This window comes from Myotis daubentonii, chromosome 12 (assembly GCF_963259705.1).
Source record: "Myotis daubentonii chromosome 12, mMyoDau2.1, whole genome shotgun sequence".
Classification (NCBI taxonomy): Eukaryota; Metazoa; Chordata; class Mammalia; order Chiroptera; family Vespertilionidae; genus Myotis; species Myotis daubentonii.
The window spans coordinates 13,958-22,491 of NC_081851.1; the positions used below are offsets into that span (position 1 = coordinate 13,958).

General features: G+C 60.6%; 2 non-coding genes across 2 annotated transcripts; both read right to left on the reverse strand.

The window, feature by feature from the left end:
- Window positions 1-3,708: 3,708 nt before the first annotated feature.
- Window positions 3,709-3,827, reverse strand: LOC132214145 (5S ribosomal RNA). Its single transcript, XR_009448222.1, has one exon. It is a non-coding gene; the product is annotated as a 5S ribosomal RNA (ribosomal RNA).
- A 3,708-nt stretch (window positions 3,828-7,535) lies between these two features.
- Window positions 7,536-7,654, reverse strand: LOC132213973 (5S ribosomal RNA). Its single transcript, XR_009448087.1, has one exon. It is a non-coding gene; the product is annotated as a 5S ribosomal RNA (ribosomal RNA).
- Window positions 7,655-8,534: the final 880 nt, after the last annotated feature.

An 8,534-nucleotide genomic window follows, 5' to 3' on the forward strand; every position in this document is an offset into this window, starting at 1 on the left:
GCGGGAGCCGGCCTCCGGGAGCCTCAAGAGCCCGCGGCGCCGGGGCTCCAGGCCCGCTGAGCCCTGGGCCCCCCTGGCTGACCTGGTGCTCAGCTCCCCCCACCCTCCGCCCCGCCCCGCCCGGCCGCCCTCTAGCCGGGACTAGATCTGTCCCTGCGGAGCCACCAGCTGCCTCCCGTCCACCTTCTGAGCTTCCCGGAGAGCGGCTCCCCGGGGGGTGCGATGTCCCGGTGAGCCCGGAAGGGGGCGCCCTCCCCAACTGGGCTCCGCTAGGGAGTCCGCTTCACATCCCCATGGCAGCATTGTGTTGGGGAGAATCCAATGGCCAAACGCTTAGTTGGGACCAAAAATGTGCGAAGGCAGGGCCCAGGGGGAGTGGAGGGAGAGGCGCCCACCAAGTAGGCCCAGCTGGGGTTCCTGTCCCAGCATCCAGAAGGGTTCAGGAATCTGGAGGAGGCTGTGTGTAGATGTGAGATGAGAGGAGCCCAGGGACGAAGAAAGAGTCTGGAGAGGAGACATCATTTTGAAAGGCATTTGGGGGTCAGAGGAGCTTAGCTAAAGGAGCTAAGTTCTAAGGTCTTAAGTCTAAGGCCTTAGGTGCTCCCCGTCCCCAGGACCCCATGCTTTTTATTAACACAACTTGTCCTGAGGCGAGGCAGAGATAGACACGTCAAAGGGTTTACAGAAACATGGTCAGAATGGGGGAATTCGCCTACGGCTGTTCAGGCGTTTGGCCAGTAGGAGGCGATAACATGTAGATTAAGATGCCTTTTAACTGTCTGGCAGCCCAGAATCATCCCTTGTCAGGTTTGGGGAAATGCCTTCAGCCATTCCCAACATGTGACTACATGTGTGACTCAACCCTGTTGAGTTCCCAAGTCTCATCAACGTTCTAAAGAAACTCTTGAAATTATGACATGCTGGAATTGGTCTCCGGGAGGCCCACAGCCAGCCCAAGGTCTGATGCGACGTGTCCTGGGAGACCCTAGGAGGGGATATGGCCTGGGTGGTCACCCCTTCGTGTCCTCCATTTCACCCTCTTCCAGGTGGAGACCTAGCCAGGTGGCCCAGGGCGGTGTGCCTCTCCCAGGACCGCAGTGCTGAAGCCCGGGCCTGTTGGAAGCGGCCGTCCAGGCCACATCCCCCACCCTGTCTAGCGACCTGGCCCTCTCTTGAGTTTTTGCATCCGGCGCAGGTCACCAGGCCCACAGGTGTGGCAGGTTTGATGTCATATGCACCGGTCCAGGTCAATAGAAAAGTGTTTCTTGAATCATCCCTCATGTGTGTGCCGGCAGGGTCCCTGGGAAGGCCCAGGAGGACACAGTGGCTTTGCCAGGACACTAAACCGATCAGACAGCACAGGTCTCACGGGGCTCTCCTGAACGCTAGGCCCCTGGTGGCAAGAACGGGGAGCTGGGGGAGGGGGAAAGCTGAGTTGGAGAACTTGGAGTATTTCTGGGGGTGTCAGTCAAAAGCCCAGAGGGCTTTCCGGGCAAGTGTGCTTAAAGGAACACGGACAGGTAATGGAACCCTGCAAACTTTATGCCACTTCCTCAGGGACAGGACAATACAGAAGCTAGAACTCTGGTCACCAGGCACCACATTGCTGAGACAGGCCCCTATCACCTCACTTGACAGGATGCTCTCCACTGGTCTCCAGATGTCCTTGGGGTGTGCCTTTGGAAAAGCTCACAGCAAAACTGTTTCCCTCACGCAGACAGTGGCTCTAGTCTCCCTTCTGACGCCTGCTGACCTTGAGCGGTGTGTAGCCCTCAGGTAACTTAGGACAGCCTAGCGTTGGCCAATCCCAGGTAGGCCACAACTGGGGGCACTTGAGGGCGTCATATCCGTCCTTGCCACTGTGTGTGTGTGTGTGTGCGTGCGTGCGTGCGTGCGTGCGTGCCTGTGTGTGTGTGCGTTGTGTGTGTGTGTGTGTGTGTGTGTGTGTGTGTGTGTGTGTGTTGGTGCTGGAGCGGAAGAAACTGCAGGAGGGGTGGTTTGCTGGGTCTCTCAAGTGCCTACCTCAGGTCATGGGGGGCATAAGAGGAAGTGAGTGCTGGGGACCAAGGTCCCGTACCCTCTGGAAATCCTAGGGGTTGAGGGCTCATTTTATTCCTTCATGGCTGGAAGTCTATTCAGACAACCCTGTGCACCTGATCAGGGAAAATGACTTCATGGTGGGTTTTCCTACTGTGGTGAGACCCAGGCAATTTTCCAATGGCCCGGACACCAGGCGTTGCCTTATCAGAGCTCCACCCAGGTGGTCATGGAGACTCAGTTGCACTAGTACAACTCCTTCCAATCCTTGTCCGGGAGCTAGAGACCAGAGCACCGGCAGTCGGAGTGGGCCCAGGGTTGAGGGTGGGTACAGAGGGCGCTGTCCCCACGGGATGAAGAGGACCCAGGAGAGCCACATATCAGATTCCCCCGAGAGTGTTCAGCGGTTCCGCCTGCATTTATTTATAATTTATTAATTTCTTTCTTTCTTTCTTTCTCGTAATCCTCGGCCAGGATATCTCTCCCTTGACTTTTAGGGAGACTGGAAAAAACCGGGAGAGGCAGAGAGAAACATGGATGTGAGGGAGACACCTGGATTGGTTGCCTCCGAGGGGGCAGGGATCCAGCCTGCAAGGGAGGTAAGTGCCCTTGACCCCAATCGAACCCGAGACCCTTCCATCCACAGGCCTGCGCTCTGTCCACTGAGCCAAACCCGCTGGAGCCTCCTCCACTGGCGTCACAGACACATCCCTCCCATCCAGGGGTGCCCTCTGTCAGGCGGGAGACCCCTTTCCCTGCCTGATTGGGGGTGGAGGTCGTGGTGGCCGGGGGTGGGGGATCCAAGAGTAGCCCCAGGGGTCCCCCCACCAAACCCTCAACACCGCCAAGGCGAGGCGGGGAGTGGCCCAGCCGCTCTCCTGGGCCCAGGGTGGGTGTTTGGGGGTGGGGAGGTGGAGTGCTGCAGAGTGGCGGGAAGGGGGCGGGCGTCCTATAGTGGACCTCAGGGCCGGCCCTGCCTTGGCCACGGGGCGGAGCTTGGGCAAGGAAAACAGAAACATCCCAAAGCCCTGTCCCCGCACCCGGCACCCCGCACCCCGCACCCCGCTCCCCGACCTGGTGCTCCGCCACCCGACTCCGCACACCCGCCGCCCCGGCCCGGCCCGGACCAGATCTCTTCTTGCAGAGCCATCAGCTGTCTCTGGCCCGCCCATCTCCTGAGCTTCGACAAGACGCAGGAGGGCGCCTTCCTTTGGGGGTGCGATTGCCTGAAAGGCGCAAGGGGGTGTCCACCGCCACCCGGTAGGACGAAGCCCCCCGAGGGATGGCACAAAGCGAGGGGCGGCCTGGGCCTTTGGTGGGGCCCGCGGGGTTCCCTTCGCGGTTGGGGAGCTACCTCCCTGTCCGCAGCACCGGGGGTTCGATGGGTTCCCCCGGGTGTGGGTGTGGGTGTGGGTCCCCTGTTGCCCCCGCAGAGCACGGAGCGCTTGGGGCTTGCGCGGGGGCGGGAGAAGGGAAGAGACACGCCCCTGCAACGCAGGGCTGCTGTCTGTTGGGCGCGAGACACCACCTCCTAAGTTTGGACGGCCCACGAGGGGGGGCGGGGGCGGGGGCGGGGGTTCGGTTCTGAGAGTAGCCCCGCGGGGGGCGATGGGAGGTTCCCCCCACACCGCCAAAGGGCGGATGGGGCGGGCTCCAAAAATGGCCATCAAAAGCCTACAGCACCCGGTATTCCCAGGCGGTCTCCCATCCAAGTACTAACCAGGCCCGACCCTGCTTAGCTTCCGAGATCAGACGAGATCGGGCGCGTTCAGGGTGGTATGGCCGTAGACGCGGGAGCCGGCCTCCGGGAGCCTCAAGAGCCCGCGGCGCCGGGGCTCCAGGCCCGCTGAGCCCTGGGCCCCCCTGGCTGACCTGGTGCTCAGCTCCCCCCACCCTCCGCCCCGCCCCGCCCGGCCGCCCTCTAGCCGGGACTAGATCTGTCCCTGCGGAGCCACCAGCTGCCTCCCGTCCACCTTCTGAGCTTCCCGGAGAGCGGCTCCCCGGGGGGTGCGATGTCCCGGTGAGCCCGGAAGGGGGCGCCCTCCCCAACTGGGCTCCGCTAGGGAGTCCGCTTCACATCCCCATGGCAGCATTGTGTTGGGGAGAATCCAATGGCCAAACGCTTAGTTGGGACCAAAAATGTGCGAAGGCAGGGCCCAGGGGGAGTGGAGGGAGAGGCGCCCACCAAGTAGGCCCAGCTGGGGTTCCTGTCCCAGCATCCAGAAGGGTTCAGGAATCTGGAGGAGGCTGTGTGTAGATGTGAGATGAGAGGAGCCCAGGGACGAAGAAAGAGTCTGGAGAGGAGACATCATTTTGAAAGGCATTTGGGGGTCAGAGGAGCTTAGCTAAAGGAGCTAAGTTCTAAGGTCTTAAGTCTAAGGCCTTAGGTGCTCCCCGTCCCCAGGACCCCATGCTTTTTATTAACACAACTTGTCCTGAGGCGAGGCAGAGATAGACACGTCAAAGGGTTTACAGAAACATGGTCAGAATGGGGGAATTCGCCTACGGCTGTTCAGGCGTTTGGCCAGTAGGAGGCGATAACATGTAGATTAAGATGCCTTTTAACTGTCTGGCAGCCCAGAATCATCCCTTGTCAGGTTTGGGGAAATGCCTTCAGCCATTCCCAACATGTGACTACATGTGTGACTCAACCCTGTTGAGTTCCCAAGTCTCATCAACGTTCTAAAGAAACTCTTGAAATTATGACATGCTGGAATTGGTCTCCGGGAGGCCCACAGCCAGCCCAAGGTCTGATGCGACGTGTCCTGGGAGACCCTAGGAGGGGATATGGCCTGGGTGGTCACCCCTTCGTGTCCTCCATTTCACCCTCTTCCAGGTGGAGACCTAGCCAGGTGGCCCAGGGCGGTGTGCCTCTCCCAGGACCGCAGTGCTGAAGCCCGGGCCTGTTGGAAGCGGCCGTCCAGGCCACATCCCCCACCCTGTCTAGCGACCTGGCCCTCTCTTGAGTTTTTGCATCCGGCGCAGGTCACCAGGCCCACAGGTGTGGCAGGTTTGATGTCATATGCACCGGTCCAGGTCAATAGAAAAGTGTTTCTTGAATCATCCCTCATGTGTGTGCCGGCAGGGTCCCTGGGAAGGCCCAGGAGGACACAGTGGCTTTGCCAGGACACTAAACCGATCAGACAGCACAGGTCTCACGGGGCTCTCCTGAACGCTAGGCCCCTGGTGGCAAGAACGGGGAGCTGGGGGAGGGGGAAAGCTGAGTTGGAGAACTTGGAGTATTTCTGGGGGTGTCAGTCAAAAGCCCAGAGGGCTTTCCGGGCAAGTGTGCTTAAAGGAACACGGACAGGTAATGGAACCCTGCAAACTTTATGCCACTTCCTCAGGGACAGGACAATACAGAAGCTAGAACTCTGGTCACCAGGCACCACATTGCTGAGACAGGCCCCTATCACCTCACTTGACAGGATGCTCTCCACTGGTCTCCAGATGTCCTTGGGGTGTGCCTTTGGAAAAGCTCACAGCAAAACTGTTTCCCTCACGCAGACAGTGGCTCTAGTCTCCCTTCTGACGCCTGCTGACCTTGAGCGGTGTGTAGCCCTCAGGTAACTTAGGACAGCCTAGCGTTGGCCAATCCCAGGTAGGCCACAACTGGGGGCACTTGAGGGCGTCATATCCGTCCTTGCCACTGTGTGTGTGTGTGTGTGCGTGCGTGCGTGCGTGCGTGCGTGCCTGTGTGTGTGTGCGTTGTGTGTGTGTGTGTGTGTGTGTGTGTGTGTGTGTGTGTGTGTTGGTGCTGGAGCGGAAGAAACTGCAGGAGGGGTGGTTTGCTGGGTCTCTCAAGTGCCTACCTCAGGTCATGGGGGGCATAAGAGGAAGTGAGTGCTGGGGACCAAGGTCCCGTACCCTCTGGAAATCCTAGGGGTTGAGGGCTCATTTTATTCCTTCATGGCTGGAAGTCTATTCAGACAACCCTGTGCACCTGATCAGGGAAAATGACTTCATGGTGGGTTTTCCTACTGTGGTGAGACCCAGGCAATTTTCCAATGGCCCGGACACCAGGCGTTGCCTTATCAGAGCTCCACCCAGGTGGTCATGGAGACTCAGTTGCACTAGTACAACTCCTTCCAATCCTTGTCCGGGAGCTAGAGACCAGAGCACCGGCAGTCGGAGTGGGCCCAGGGTTGAGGGTGGGTACAGAGGGCGCTGTCCCCACGGGATGAAGAGGACCCAGGAGAGCCACATATCAGATTCCCCCGAGAGTGTTCAGCGGTTCCGCCTGCATTTATTTATAATTTATTAATTTCTTTCTTTCTTTCTTTCTCGTAATCCTCGGCCAGGATATCTCTCCCTTGACTTTTAGGGAGACTGGAAAAAACCGGGAGAGGCAGAGAGAAACATGGATGTGAGGGAGACACCTGGATTGGTTGCCTCCGAGGGGGCAGGGATCCAGCCTGCAAGGGAGGTAAGTGCCCTTGACCCCAATCGAACCCGAGACCCTTCCATCCACAGGCCTGCGCTCTGTCCACTGAGCCAAACCCGCTGGAGCCTCCTCCACTGGCGTCACAGACACATCCCTCCCATCCAGGGGTGCCCTCTGTCAGGCGGGAGACCCCTTTCCCTGCCTGATTGGGGGTGGAGGTCGTGGTGGCCGGGGGTGGGGGATCCAAGAGTAGCCCCAGGGGTCCCCCCACCAAACCCTCAACACCGCCAAGGCGAGGCGGGGAGTGGCCCAGCCGCTCTCCTGGGCCCAGGGTGGGTGTTTGGGGGTGGGGAGGTGGAGTGCTGCAGAGTGGCGGGAAGGGGGCGGGCGTCCTATAGTGGACCTCAGGGCCGGCCCTGCCTTGGCCACGGGGCGGAGCTTGGGCAAGGAAAACAGAAACATCCCAAAGCCCTGTCCCCGCACCCGGCACCCCGCACCCCGCACCCCGCTCCCCGACCTGGTGCTCCGCCACCCGACTCCGCACACCCGCCGCCCCGGCCCGGCCCGGACCAGATCTCTTCTTGCAGAGCCATCAGCTGTCTCTGGCCCGCCCATCTCCTGAGCTTCGACAAGACGCAGGAGGGCGCCTTCCTTTGGGGGTGCGATTGCCTGAAAGGCGCAAGGGGGTGTCCACCGCCACCCGGTAGGACGAAGCCCCCCGAGGGATGGCACAAAGCGAGGGGCGGCCTGGGCCTTTGGTGGGGCCCGCGGGGTTCCCTTCGCGGTTGGGGAGCTACCTCCCTGTCCGCAGCACCGGGGGTTCGATGGGTTCCCCCGGGTGTGGGTGTGGGTGTGGGTCCCCTGTTGCCCCCGCAGAGCACGGAGCGCTTGGGGCTTGCGCGGGGGCGGGAGAAGGGAAGAGACACGCCCCTGCAACGCAGGGCTGCTGTCTGTTGGGCGCGAGACACCACCTCCTAAGTTTGGACGGCCCACGAGGGGGGGCGGGGGCGGGGGCGGGGGTTCGGTTCTGAGAGTAGCCCCGCGGGGGGCGATGGGAGGTTCCCCCCACACCGCCAAAGGGCGGATGGGGCGGGCTCCAAAAATGGCCATCAAAAGCCTACAGCACCCGGTATTCCCAGGCGGTCTCCCATCCAAGTACTAACCAGGCCCGACCCTGCTTAGCTTCCGAGAACAGACGAGATCGGGCGCGTTCAGGGTGGTATGGCCGTAGACGCGGGAGCCGGCCTCCGGGAGCCTCAAGAGCCCGCGGCGCCGGGGCTCCAGGCCCGCTGAGCCCTGGGCCCCCCTGGCTGACCTGGTGCTCAGCTCCCCCCACCCTCCGCCCCGCCCCGCCCGGCCGCCCTCTAGCCGGGACTAGATCTGTCCCTGCGGAGCCACCAGCTGCCTCCCGTCCACCTTCGGAGCTTCCCGGAGAGCGGCTCCCCGGGGGGTGCGATGTCCCGGTGAGCCCGGAAGGGGGCGCCCTCCCCAACTGGGCTCCGCTAGGGAGTCCGCTTCACATCCCCATGGCAGCATTGTGTTGGGGAGAATCCAATGGCCAAACGCTTAGTTGGGACCAAAAATGTGCGAAGGCAGGGCCCAGGGGGAGTGGAGGGAGAGGCGCCCACCAAGTAGGCCCAGCTGGGGTTCCTGTCCCAGCATCCAGAAGGGTTCAGGAATCTGGAGGAGGCTGTGTGTAGATGTGAGATGAGAGGAGCCCAGGGACGAAGAAAGAGTCTGGAGAGGAGACATCATTTTGAAAGGCATTTGGGGGTCAGAGGAGCTTAGCTAAAGGAGCTAAGTTCTAAGGTCTTAAGTCTAAGGCCTTAGGTGCTCCCCGTCCCCAGGACCCCATGCTTTTTATTAACACAACTTGTCCTGAGGCGAGGCAGAGATAGACACGTCAAAGGGTTTACAGAAACATGGTCAGAATGGGGGAATTCGCCTACGGCTGTTCAGGCGTTTGGCCAGTAGGAGGCGATAACATGTAGATTAAGATGCCTTTTAACTGTCTGGCAGCCCAGAATCATCCCTTGTCAGGTTTGGGGAAATGCCTTCAGCCATTCCCAACATGTGACTACATGTGTGACTCAACCCTGTTGAGTTCCCAAGT